The sequence below is a fragment of the Schistocerca gregaria genome, chromosome 1 (genome assembly GCF_023897955.1).
Source record: "Schistocerca gregaria isolate iqSchGreg1 chromosome 1, iqSchGreg1.2, whole genome shotgun sequence".
NCBI lineage: Eukaryota > Metazoa > Arthropoda > Insecta > Orthoptera > Acrididae > Schistocerca > Schistocerca gregaria.
The window spans coordinates 1013317226-1013332244 of NC_064920.1; positions in this window are offsets into that span (position 1 = coordinate 1013317226).

The following is a 15019-nucleotide window of genomic DNA, read 5'->3' on the forward strand; positions in this document are numbered from 1 at the left end:
ATATGGTGACTTAGGACACGTCCGTTATCACGGTATTAAATTGTGCTGAAGCGTCTCTATATAAGTCACTTCATTGACGTTCCTGGTTGATAGGCACTTTTTCATTCCTGAACAGCGTCGCTTTGGTGCCAGTGCGCCTATAAATTCAAACTGAGAGAAAGACGGGCACGCTAGGGTCGCAGGTTCGAATCCTGCCTCGGGCATGGATGTGTGTGATGTCCTTAGGTTAGTTAGGTTTAAGTAGTTCTAAGTTCTAGGGGACTGATGACCTCAGATGTTAAGTCCCATAGTGCTCAGAGCCATTTGAACCATTTTTTTGTGCAAAAACGGGCAGCTGGGTGCAGCCATGAAGCCATGGTGATATTTCAATACTAAACTGAAATATATGAATTATATTTCATATGTAGCTAAATAATTTTCCACTTTTACATATTAAGAGTTGAATTTGATATATATTTTGCTTTATCATTCTATATTTTTCTTGCCCTATCCCTCTCATTGTCGGCTTGGAAGCGTCTTTGTCTTCTTCTGGATTTTCTATTTCTCTTAGGGGGAAGGAAGGAAGACTAGGTTTAACGTCCCGCCGACATCGAGGTCACTAGAGACGGAGCACAAGTTCGGATTGTGTCAAGGATGAGGAAGGAAACCAGCCGAGCCCTTTCAAGGGAACCATCCCGGTTTTCGCCTGGAGCGATTCAAGTAAATCATGGAAAACCTAAATCTGGATGGGCGGACGCGGGTTTGAACCGACGTCCTCCTGAATGCGGGTCCAGTATCCTAACCACTGCACCACCTCGGTCGGTCATTGGACTTGCGGTAAGGGGCTATTACACTATCAGATTTACTGGACAAAGAAATTTGATAAAATATTGGACAAAGGTCTTTGATGCGGCACAAAATGTGATATTAGACCGTCATCCAGCATTTCGTCAAAGTTTCTGAAAGATGACTAACAAAAAAATGGTTCAAATGGCTCTGAGCACTATGGGACTTAACATCTATGATCATCAGTCCCCTAGAACTTAGAACTACTTTAACCTAACTATCCTAAGGACGTCACACCACACCCAGCCATCACGAGGCAGAGAAAATCCCTGACCCCGCAGGGAATGGAACCCGGGAACCCGGGCGTGGGAAGCGAGAACGCTACCGTACGACCACGAGATGCGGGCACTGGTGACTAACAACTTGTTGATCTGCTCTGCAGCTGCTTGTATTGGAACTGCATTGTGTTTGCATTTGGAAGAGGAGCGGAAATGAAGGAAAAGGAAACCTACTTGGGTGAAGCCGTGGGTTGCACAGCGAGATAATAAAAGCATACAACAGAATGTGTTACGGGAGCTTCAAGGGACGAGAACAATCACCTCAGGCAAGCTTTATTCCCAAAGACAGACTTTTGGTAACATTGCGATTTCTTGTAGCAGGAGAAAGCTATTGTAGTTTACAGTATATCACTCCAATACTGCAGTGCACATTGATGAAAATAACACCAGAAACATGTGAAGCTATTTATAAAGCCCTGAATGGGGAACATCTCTTATTTTATCGTGATGATCATTTCACCCTATTTAGGCTGGGTGCCAACAGTATGATTTTACGATCGGAGGAGGAAACTGGTGATTGACATTTCACGATAGGATCCCGTCGCATCGAAAAACGCCTATGTTTTAATGATTGCCACTCCAGTTCACGTATCATGTCTGTAGCACTATCTCCCCTATTTCGAAACAGCACAAAACGGCTGCCCTTCTTTGAACATTTCCGATGTCATCCGTCAGTCCCACCTGACATAGATCCCAGACCGCACAGCAGTACTCCAGATTAGGCGGACAAATGTGGTGTAATCAGTCTCTTTAGTAGACCTATTGCACCTTCTAAGAGTTCTTCCAGTGAATCGCAGTCTTTGTTTTGCCCTGCCCACAACAATATCTATGCGATCTTCCCAATTTAGGTTATTTGTAACTTCAATCTCAAAGTATTTAGTTGAATCTACAGCCTTCAGGTTTGTCTGACTTAACGCGTAATCGAAATTTAGCTGATTTCTTTTAGTACCCATGTGAATAACTTCAAACATTTCTTTATTCAGGGCGAATTTCCACTTTTCGCACTATACAGATGTCGTATCTGAATCTTTTGCAATTCGTTCTTGTCATCTGATGACTTTACAAGAAGGTAAATGACAGCATCAACTGGAAACAATCCAAGAGAGCTACAGAGACTGTCTCCTATGTCGTTAATATAGATCAGGAACAATAGAGGGACATAACACTTCCTTGGGGAACGGCAGATATTACTTCTGGTTTACTAGTTCACTTTCCGTCTATTACTACGAACTGTGACCTTTCTGACAGGAATTCACGAATCCAGCCGCACAACTGAGGCAATATTCCATAGGCAAGCAGTTTGCTTAGAAGATGCTTGCGAGGAACGGTGTCGAAAGCCTTCTGATAATCTAAACATATGAAATCAATTTGACATCCCCTGTCGATAGCATTCACTACTTCATTAGTATAAAGAGCTAGTTGTGTTTCACAAGAACGATATTTTCTGAATCTGTGCTGACAATGTGTCAATAAATCGATTTCTTCGAGGTAATTCATGACGTTCGAACATAGTATATGCTCCAAAACCCTACTGCAAATCGACGTTAGTGATATGGGCGTGTAATTCAGCGGATTACTCCTATTTCCCATTTTGGTGTGACTTGAGCAATTTTCCAGTCTTTAGGTAGGAACATTTTGTGAGCGAGCGGTTGTATATAACTGCCAAATATGGAGCTATTGTATTAGCATATCCTTAACGGAACCTGACTTGTATACAATCTGGATGCTTGCCTTTATTCAGTGATTTAAGCTGCTTTGCTACACCGAGGATATCTACTTCCATGTTTCTCATCTTGGCAGTTGTTCTTGATTGTAATTCAGGAATATTTACTTCGTCTTCTTTAGTGAAGGAGTTTCGGAAAACAGTAGCACTGTCGTCAGTGGCCGGCCGCGGTGACCGAGCAGTTCTAGGCGCTTCAGTCCGGAACCGCGCGACTGCTAAGGATGCACGTTCGAATCCTGCCTCGGGCATGGATGTGTATATTGTCCTTAGGTTAGTTAGGTTTAAGTAGTTCTAATTTCTAGGGGACTGATGACCTCAGATGTTAAGTCCCATAGTGCCCAGAGCCATTTGAACTATTTTGTCATCAGTGACTTCACCGTTGCTATCGCGCAGTGAAGGTATTAATTGCGTCTTGCCACTGGTGTGCTTTATGTATGACCAGAATCTCTTTGGGTTTTCTACCAGATTCCGAGACAGAGTTTCGTTGTGGAAATTATTACAAGCATCTTGCGTTGAACCAAGGGGTATCTTTTGAACTTCTGCAAAACGCTGCCAATCTTGGTGATTTTGTGTGCTTTGAATTTGGCATGCTTTTCTCATTGCTTCAGCAACAACGATCTGATCCGTTTTGTGTACCATGGGGGTTCAGTATTGTCGCTTATTAATTTGTCTGATATATACACTCCCGGAAATTGAAATAAGAACACCGTGAATTCATTGTCCCAGGAAGGGGAAACTTTATTGACACATTCCTGGGGTCAGATACATCACATGATCACACTGACAGAACCACAGGCACATAGACACAGGCAACAGAGCATGCACAATGTCGGCACTAGTACAGTGTATATCCACCTTTCGCAGCAATGCAGGCTGCTATTCTCCCATGGAGACGATCGTAGAGATGCTGGATGTAGTCCTATGGAACGGCTTGCCATGCCATTTCCACCTGGCGCCTCAGTTGGACCAGCGTTCGTGCTGGACATGCAGACCGCGTGAGACGACGCTTCATCCAGTCCCAAACATGCTCAATAGGGGACAGATCCGGAGATCTTGCTGGCCAGGGTAGTTGACTTACACCTTCTAGAGCACGTTGGGTGGCACGGGATACATGCGGACGTGCATTGTCCTGTTGGAACAGCAAGTTCCCTTGCCGGTCTAGGAATGGTAGAACGATGGGTTCGATGACGGTTTGGATGTACCGTGCACTATTCAGTGTCCCCTCGACGATCACCACAGGTGTACGGCCAGTGTAGGAGATCGCTCCCCACACCATGATGCCGGGTGTTGGCCCTGTGTGCCTCGGTCGTATGCAGTCCTGATTGTGGCGCTCACCTGCACGGCGCCAAACACGCATACGACCATCATTGGCACCAAGGCAGAAGCGACTCTCATCGCTGAAGACGACACGTCTCCATTCGTCCCTCCATTCACGCCTGTCGCGACACCACTGGAGGCGGGCTGCACGATGTTGGGGCGTGAGCGGAAGACGGCCTAACGGTGTGCAGGACCGTAGTCCAGCTTCATGGAGACGGTTGTGAATGGTCCTCGCCGATACCCCAGAAGCAACAGTGTCCCTAATTTGCTGGGAAGTGGCAGTGCAGTCCCCTACGGCACTGCGTAGGATCCTACGGTCTTGGCGTGCATCCGGGCGTCACTGCGGTCCGGTCCCAGGTCGACGGGCACGTGCACCTTCCGCCGACCACTGGCGACAACATCGATGTACTGTGGAGACCTCACGCCCCACGTGTTGAGCAATTCGGTGGTACGTCCACCCGGCCTCCCGCATGCCCACTATACGCCCTCGCTCAAAGTCCGTCAACTGCACATACGGTTCACGTCCACGCTGTCGCGGCATGCTACCAGTGTTAAAGACTGCGATGGAGCTCCGTAAGCCACGGCAAACTGGCTGACACTGACGGCGGCGGTGCACAAATGCTGCGCAGCTAGCGCCATTCGACGGCCAACACCGCGGTTCCTGGTGTGTCCACTGTGCCGTGCGTGTGATCATTGCTTGTACAGCCCTCTCGCAGTGTCCAGAGCAAGTATGGTGGGTCTGACATACCGGTGTCAATGTGTTCTTTTTTCCATTTCCAGGAATGTATTTCTCAATTGTCAGTTAGAGAACACCACGAGTTCCTGCTACTAATAAGACGAGTACACCGTTCGTTTGTTACATATTTTTACGAGCTTCCAACAGGAGCGACTTCAGTATTGGATAAGAACTGTGATGGCTCTGTACAGATGTGAGCTGAGTTGGTGACCCTTCGCTCACAGCTCCAGGCTGTGTTGGCTTCCGTCACGCAGCTTGAGGCACCTGCCAAGGGGCATCACTGTGGGGGGTCAGATGCGAGGATGCAAGAGACGTCGAGCACGCCCTGTGTGTCCCCCGATTGGTCCACTGCTGTGTCTGCTCCAGATACTGCCTGCACTGAGGTTGACCCCTCACCTGTGGTCGAGTGGGAGATCATTCCAAAGTCTGGCAGGCAGCGCAAGATTTTCCGAGGGGCCGATCGTAAGGCCTCTCTAGTTCGTTTGACGAACAGGTTTCTGGCGTTATCTGTGGCTGATGAAGTCTCCGAGCCGGATGCGCTCGTCCACCCTGTTCCCGAGGAAGCTTCTCTCGGCCCGCAAGATCTGGGCATTCACAGGGGGTGGGTTTGTTGGTAGTTGAGAGCTCCAACGTTAGGTCCGTAATGGGACCCCTTACGAACATGCCTGCCAAGGAGAGGAAGGAAGCCAGTGTGCGCTCCATGTGCATACTGGGGGGAGTCATTTCACATGTGGAAAGGGTATTTTGCGCAGATTTGAGTGAGTTTTCTTCGTGCATGATTGGCAGTTGTTTCCATGCGTTTTGTTCGTGAGATGGTGCTTTAGTAGTATATGCAAGCAATTGAACCAGTTTTCTTGCTTAAACAAATTTTCGAGATTTATTGTTTGATTTCGTGATCTTTCTTCTCGTGAATTTTTATTACATTTTTCTTAGTAGTGCGAACTTACGTGATTATTAACGCTTTTCGGTGGCTCCTATCTTTTGGAAGAATTGTTCAAAGTACGCAGTTCCTATCGACTGTTCTTAATTGCAATACCGCGTAACTGTTTTTTGTAAATATGGGAATAATGTTCTGTTAAAGTATTCGACCATCGATGCTAGTCTCTATGTAACCCAATTTAGATCTTGTTTCTTTATTAAATTATTTAACAACTTCTTTCTCTGTGCCGAATGGTCTGTTCTATTTAAGTGGCTCTAAAAAATCTTAGTCTATTCCAGGACGTATTTGTTCTCTCCGAACCGCTATGGACTAATGTGTGTACGATGAGCTTCGAATATCATGTGAGTATTCTGGTGGCTGTTTTAATGGTCTGCTAGAAAGCAAATTTTTTCATGTTACTATCTTATTGCTGAAATTATTTTTTAAAAATATTTGTAGCTGGTTTCTTAAATCTTTTGACTAACTTATTAAAAGGCAGTTAAGTTGCCATGTTTTTTGGTAAGAATTTAGATTTATCTATTTGATTCACGGCTGTGTGTTGGAATTGCGCCTAATTAAAATTATTTGTGCTGCAGGAAACTGTAGTTAATAATCTCTTGTACCTAATTGCTGGTACGTGTTACCCAGGATCGGGCCCCGCTTACTCACGCCTTGTCGGCGTGCTTAGGCGGCTGTTTACGTCATTTGGAGCGCATACATTAGGCAGCTCTCCCCGCTGTCCGTCTTTCGTGCTGTTTCCTCCAACCGCTGCAGCTCTACTTAATGTTCCTGTTCAGGTTAAGTTTATACTTGGAATAATTTTGAATTTGTATCCGTTAGCTTGTGGCCTTTCCTTAAGCAAATTTTGATGTGGTTGGGATCCAAACATGTACCTTAATCTGTTGTAACTTAATTATTCTTCTGTTACTGGAAAATGTGTTAAATCTTCAATCGATGTATGCTTCTGGGTTTCCCAGCTGACCCACACTCCCACTTAGGGCACCTATTCGCAGTCCCCGTCCATGCTCTCCGTTCTCGCTAATTTTAGATTGCTATTAGAGGTATATTGTAAATGTGCATCTGCACTGAAAGTTGTGCATTCATTCATCATTGAGGCGAAACAATGATATGAATGTTTGAGGTCTGTTCTTTTGGAGGTGTCCCGCTAGAAGACATGACGCTGAATACACAGCTGTGACACGTATCATGTAAATGGAAGGCGGAGAGAAGATAAAGGGCCGCACTGGATTAGCCGAGCGGTTTAAGGCACTACAGTCATGGACTGTGCGGCTGATCCCGGCGGAGGTTCGAGTCCTCCCTCGGGCATGGGTGTGTGTGTTTGTCCTTTGGATAATTAGGTTAAGTAGTGTGTAAGCTTAGGGACTGATGACCTTAGCAGTTAAGTCCCATAAGATTTCACACACATTTGTTAAAAAACAAAACAACAACAAAAAATGGTTCAAATGGCTCTGAGCACTATGGGACTTAACGTTTGAGGTCATCAGTCCCCTAGAACTTAGAACTACTTAAACCTAACTAACCTAAGGACAGCACACACATCCATGCCCGAGGCAGGATTCGAACTTGCGACCGTAGTGGTCGCGCAGGTCCAGTCTATAGCGCCTAGAACCACTCGGCCACCTCGGCCGGCACAAAACAGCAGAGGAGGAAGGAAAGGAGATGGAAGACGCTAATGATATCAGCTGTCAAATCAGCGGCGACGAGCGACAATTTATGCCGTACAGGGAATCGAACCCAGGATTTTTGCTTACTAGGCTTCAGCTACTATACCACCCAGACACAGTGTTTATTGCAAATGCGCGGAATATCACGACACGCTCCCCAGCTGACCCACACTCCCACCTAGCGCCTCGCTAATTTTAGACTCTCGCTGGAGGTAGAACATAAATAACCATCCGCACTGAAGGTTGTGGGTTAACTGCACATCGAGGTGAATCAGTTATATGAATGCGTGGTGTCTGTTTTTCCAGACATGTCCAGAACAACAGACACCGCACATTCATATAACTGATCCCTCCCGTTGGGCAATGAATCCCCAACACTCAGTGCAGATGCACGGTTACATTCGACCTCCAGTGGGAATCTAAAATTAGCGAGCAGGATGATACGAGCGGGGAATGCAGATATGTGGCGCCAGGTGGGAATGTGGCTCAGCTGGGGTGTGTGCTGAAATAGTCCTATCATTTATGACAAACGCTGTATCAGGATTATGCGGTGGTTAATGCAATTGCCTTGTAAGGATAAGATTCTGGGTTCAAGTCCATGTGCGGCACACATTTTCATTCACTGCCGCTAATTCCGCATGAAGCTCCGTCGCACCTGATATCATTAGTTCCCTCCTTTCCCTTCCCTTTCTCCTCTTCCACCTTCAATTTACATAATTATATTTTATCCGTGATGGAGGTCGTTTTTGTATCCCCATGACGATGACGATATGCCTCCAGCAGGCACCGATATGTAGGTAGTGAACAAAGTAAGAGTATATGGACTGTCAGACCAATTGTGTGATTGGATTGAAGAGTTCCTTTATAACAGAACGCAGCATGTCATTCTCAATGGCGAGAAGTCTTCCGAAGTAAGAGTGATTTCAGGTGAGCCGCAGGGGAGCGTTGTAGGACCGTTGCTATTCACAACATACATAAATGACCTTGTGGATAACATCGGAAGTTCACTGAGGCTTTTTGCGGATGATGCTGTGGTATAAAGAGAGGTTGTAACAATGGAAAATTGTACTGAAATGCAGGAGGATCTGCAGCAAATTGACGCATGGTGCAGGGAATGGCAACTGAATCTCAATGTAGACAAGTGTAAAGTGCTGTGAATACATAGAAGGAAGATCCCTTATAATTTAGCTACAATATAGCAGGTCAGCAACTGGAAGCAGTTAATTCCATAAATTACCTGGGAGTAGGCATCAGGAGGGATTTAAAATAGAATGATCATATAAAGTTGATCGTCGGTATAGCAGATGCCAGACTGAGATTCATTGGAAGAATCCTAAGGAAATGCATTCCGAAAACAAAGGAAGTTGGTTACAATACACTTGTTCGCCCACTGCTTGAATATTGCTCACCAGTGTGGGACCCGTACAAGATAGGATTGATAGAAGAGATAGAGAAGATCCAACGGAGAGCAGCGCGCTTCTTTACAGGATCATTTAGTAATCGCGAAAGCGTTACGGAGATGATAGATTAACTCCAGTGGAAGCTCATTAGCTCGGTACGGGCTTTTGTTGAAGTTTCGAGAACATGCCTTCACCGAGGAGTCAAGCAGTATATTGCTTCCTCCTACGTATACCTCGCGAAGAGACCATGAGGATAAAATCATAGAGATTAGAGCCCACACAGAGGCATACCGACAATCTTTCTTTCCACGAACAATACGAGACTGGAATAGAAGGGAGAACCAATAGAGGTACGGAAGGTACCCTCCGCCACACACCGTCAGGTGGCTTGCGGAGTATCGATGTTGATGTAGATGTAGATGCAGTTGCCTCGATAGGGGGCAGACGGTCAGATCCTCTGGCTCTCGGCGTCTTTACATAAGTGCGCAATGCATTTTACATATTTAAATGAAGCATCATTTTACGCTTATTTGTAGTATTGTGTTGACTACTTCGGTTTGGATTTTGATTTCGATATAACTGGGACTAGTTGATTGCTGACTTGGCATCCACTGCGGAATCTATCGACTTGCATCTTCTTGGGTGTGGTCACCCATCACCTTCTCCCACCTTCCACCGTTTGTGAACGTGTTTCACAACATTCTGAACTTAACTCCGAGCACTATTCAAAAAGCTGTTACAACAGTTAATTTTAAAATGGCTTCACCCAGCTGAATATCCAAATCAGAGCCAGAGCTGAGCTTCATCCCAATAGCTTCTCTTCTCGCTCTACCTAATCCAGTCTTATATTTCTCATAACTTGGCATATTCGCGACAAAATCTAAACCTTTATGTTTCATGTCTTCTCAGACTCTTTTGTTGCAGCCATGCATTCAATTTTTCACCTGCTGTTGGGCAGGAATGCCGCTTTTCATCTATGATTCTGGCAAGCAATTTTTAAGCAGCCTCAGCACTTACTCCGTTCGGAATTCACGCACAACCTGTTCGTACGGACATCACATTTTCTGTGCAACCATTAGAGAAAACCATTGTTACGAAGACACAACTTTCCCCTCGTTGTTGGCATTTTCATTACTCACGGTGTACAGAACTCAATTACTGCACGAAATTGCACGGAAATGAAGGGCACTGTGCAAAATTGGTTGTTCGTAAGTTCCATGGTACCTGCGGCACCTACAATAGTCTCCGAAACTCATGGTCTGAAGGTTTCCACGTAACTGAGAGTGAAATGCTAGGGAATGTACCACGTGACTACAGTCCTGATTTAGCGCTGTTTCTTAAAACAATAAGCAAGCCTTTGTGGTATAACTGGCATTTATCCTAAGGCGTGTGCCGTATCAGGTATTTTAGTGTGACCATCATCGATAGGTCAAACAAACCAGCTTTCTATGTATACGCTGAATATTCCTATTTGGTGGGGGTCCTATACACTTGAGAAATGCTTTACGTGGGGGTCACATGCATATTTTTAAGCAATCTTCTTTGTATACTGATATGCCTTTTCTCAATATATTACCAATGCGCCGAAATGTGCCACCTGCTTTATCAACGCATTTTGTGGTAAGTTTGTGTGGGACTAAACTGCTGAGGTCACCGGTCCCTAAGCTTACACACTACTTAACTTAACTTAAACTAATTTACGCTAAGGACAACACACACACACACACACACACACACACACACACACACACACACACACACACACGCCCGAAGGATGACTCAAACCTCCGACGGGGGAGCAGCGCGAACCGTGGCAACGCGTCTAAGACCGAGCGGCTAACCCACGCGGCCTCAACGCATTTAATCGAGACCAGGTTGCGGGTGCTGAACACATGGGACACGCTTTCTTCAAGGCCATGCATGCGTATTAACAAGGTCATGCAGGCATTAAGGTTTGCAAGTTTCACGACGTCGAGAGTAGAAAATGGTTCAGATGGCTCTGAGCACTATGGGCCTTACATCTGAGGTCATCAGTCCCCTAGACTTAAACCTAACGAACCTAAGGACATCACACACATCCATGCCCGAGGCAGGATTCGAACCTGCGACCGTAGAGGTCGCGCTTTTCCGGACTGAAGCGCCTAGAACCCCTCGACCACAGCGGCCGGCGTCCAGAGTAGACCCTAAGTTCCTTAATTCTGGGAAAATTACCGCCGCTAGTCTCAAGTGGCGAAAATATGCAAGCAGCTATAATAATACTTACCATGCAATACTGTTACCAAAAGTAGCCATGTATGTGATGAACATACCGTCAATGTAGAACTATGTTCTCTTAAAGAGGTTACATCCTGATCAACACACACAAGATGTCCCAGAAATGTTGCGACATACTTCGAGAGGATGTAGAGGGTGTCTAGAGGAACAAATCGAGGATAGGAACCTTTGTCCGGAAACGTCATCCAGAGACGCTACAGAGCTTCGACGTTACAGGAGCCACCGCCTGTCACTAGGCCATCTCTTTAGCGGCAAACTTCACGTTTTACGCTGACGGATGGTAGGTGGAACGTTGTTTGCTATTCAGTGATCGCCACTGATGGCCACGATCGCCAGTGGAGAAGATGATGCTACCTGCTGCGTAGAAAGGCCTTGTCTCCTATGAATGCGATGCCTTGTTGGCTTGGTAGATGACAATTTCGGACACGAGTTTCCGTCCATAGTTTACTTTTCTTCTGGAAACCTCTAAAATCTTTAATATTTTTCAGTATACACGAGAAAAATAAACTTCAGATGGAAATCCGTGTGTGAAACCGTCATCCACCAAGGCAGCAGAGCATTCATAAGAGACAGGTCGCTCCTCCTTCCTCACACTCCGTGACCATCTGTCGTTTTATGGGATGAGGACTGTTGCCGATCCTAACTGCTTGCTGGGGTATAGCAGCGTAAGGCCGGTATTACATTATACCTCGTTTTTTTGTGACAAAGAGATATGTTCAAATAATAGTCAAATTTCTTTGACAAAGATCTTTGACATGGCACTGTCATAACATGTGCAAGATGACATTACGGCGATTGTATCCCATGATTCCGGAGAAAAGTTCTAAGCATCTGACGCACTCCAGTTGATTCAAACACGGTGTTCACTCAAAAACTTAAAACAGCTGAAAATAAAACATATAAACTCGTAATTTTACCGTTTTCCATGTTCGTCACTTGTTTCAAAATTCGCAGAGATATGTCAAGTCTTTGCAACTAATGAAATGCAGTTTATTTTTTGCAATAAGATTCTTTTATTTATGAAGCATCTTCAGAAATACCAAGAAGCAGGTACACAGCAGTTAGAATGTCAAGAATATGGCTCAATGTATCTGGGGATTACAGGCATAAACTCCAAAACTAAGTATAAAGAACATATGAGAAGCTGGAAGTATGAAAACAGCCATTATACCTTGACTGAGCACCTGATAAAACATGAACAGGACACGAAAATTATTAGAATGAACAATTACAACAAAAAACTCGTGACCTTACAAAAAACTTTCATATACAAGTAGCTATTGCAATGAAAAAGAGCCGGCCGCGGTGGTCTAGCGGTTCTAGGCGCGCAGTCCGGAACCGCGCGACTGCTACGGTCGCAGGTTCGAATCCTGCCTCGGGCATGGATGTGTGTGATGTCCTTAGGTTAGTTAGGTTTAAGTAGTTCTAAGTTCTAGGGGACTGATGACCACAGTAGTTAAGTCCCATAGTGCTCAGAGCCATTTTAACCATTTGAACCAATGAAAAAGAAAGTAAGTAATGATCAAATCAACGTAACCAATAAATCGGTGATCATGTTGGTCATTAAAACAATACCAAACAGAAATGTCAAACATAACAAGAATAAGTAACGCGAATCCCCTCTTCTCTCTCTCTTTATCTCTCTCTCTCTCTCTCTCTCTCTCTCTCTCTCTCTCTCTCACACACACACACACACACACACACACACACACACGCACACACACACACACACACACACACACACACACACACACACAAGCCACACAAAAATCGAATCACACAAGGAATGACACATTCACAAATAACAAAACACACACAGATAGAAAACAAATAGACAAATGTCAAACTACACATACAGTGCAAATAAAGATGAACGGAGGATAAAACACAGAGCGACAGTTGGCAACACTACACACTGTCAACACACACACGTTCAACACTCAACGAAAAGTGCAAGTGAAGTGTTGTAATAAATCTAGCTGAAAATAGTGCAAATCGGCCATCTGGAGTAAGGGGACCGATTACACGCATCTGTAGAAGCGCACACATGTACTAGAAACATTATAAATGGTTAACGACACCACTCTCGAACCCGTCCATCCGCGATCCGCTACGTTACTCAGTGTCACGTGGCAGCCATCAGAGATGGAAATGTTGATCGTCGCCGGCCGCTGTGACCGAACGGTTCTAGGCGCTTCAGTCCGGAACCGCGTGACTGCTACGGTCGCAGGTTCGAATTCTGCCTCGGGCATGGATGTGTGTGATGTCCTTAGGTTAGTTAGGTTTATGTAGTTCTGAGTTCTAGGGGACTGATGACCTCAGATGTTAAGTCTCATAGTGCTCAGGGCCATTTGAACCATTTTTGTTGATCGCCGCTCACGCCACATGCGACGTTCGATCGTAATCGTTTCTCCAGGCCAGGAAGTTACCGCCCCTGGAGATTCATCGGCACCTGACTGAGGTTTATGGTGAAGAGTGCATGATCGTTCAGCACGTCCGCAAATGGTGCAGGGCTTTTGCTGAGGGTCGTACGGGTGTTCACGATGAAGAACAGAGTGGAAGACCGCAGGTTTCGGTTGCGATTGTCCAGAAGATCAGCAGTGAGGTGCTCAGAGATCGGAGGGTCACTGTCCATTAACTTGTTGAACGCATTCCTGAAGCTTCCCACGACACAATTGAAAGAACTTCAACAGAAACATTCGGTTATCGCAAGGTGTGTGCTCGCTGGGTCTGCCTGATGCTGACTAATGGACACAAGGAGCAACGCCTTGACTGTTCCAACAATGTTCCAACAAGTTCCTCCAACAATGTGAGGGGGAGGCAACAAGGAGATATAGTTGGACTTTATCATCGTGGGAGATGACACGTGGGTATTTCATTACACCCCTGAAACAACAAGAATCATCTCGTCAGTGGTGTAACTCCAGTTCACAGCCACCAAAGAAATTCACACACAGTCGGCAGGAAAAGTTATGCTGACTGTGTTTTGGGATCAGAAGGGGGTACTCTTCATCGATTTCATGTAACGTGGGACGACAATAAACTCAGACAGATATTGCGAAACATTGACCAAACTCCGGTGAGCAATCCAGAATCACCGGAGAGGACGACTTCTTCACAACAACGCTCGACCGCACGTCACTCGTCCAACGCAGTAGCTTTTGAAGAAATTCAGGTGGACTGTTATGCCCCATCCCCCGTACAGCCGGGCGTAGCTCCCAGCGATTATCACCTCTCCCCAAGCTAAAGGAACAATTAGGTGGCAAAGGCTTCAAGAGCGACGATGAAGTCCGAGCAGAGGTCACACACTTCCTCAACGGCTTGGCGGGAGACTTCTTTGACTTAGGAATACAAAAGCTGGAGCACTGTCTTCAAAAGTGTGTCGAAAAAAATGGAGACTTTGTTGAAAAACAGACAAAAGTGTAAGCTTTTCAACGATGTATAAATTAATAACACTAAACAATGTCTCCTATTTGTAAAAAGTATGGGAACCTTACTTTTGGTACAACCCTTGTACAATAAACAGGACATTGAAGATGCTTTATAAATAAAATAAGCAAAACACGCATAGTAAATGCAAGAAACAAACTGCCTTTCGGTTAGTTCCACAGACGAAACATATCTCCATGAAGATTTAAGATGAGCTGTCGAGAAATTCGACTTTAAGATTGGATAGAGTCTCCACTCAACAAGCAAGTATTGGGGTGTCATTCTCGAAGAAAAACGGAGGTATTATCTCATATTACGAATTAGCCAGAGAAGCACAAAAGTTATGCAGAAGAATGTGAGATTATTTACAAACGAATATTGGTTACCAATAACTGTTTTCAAAGAATATCACGATGCCATTTTGACAGCAATG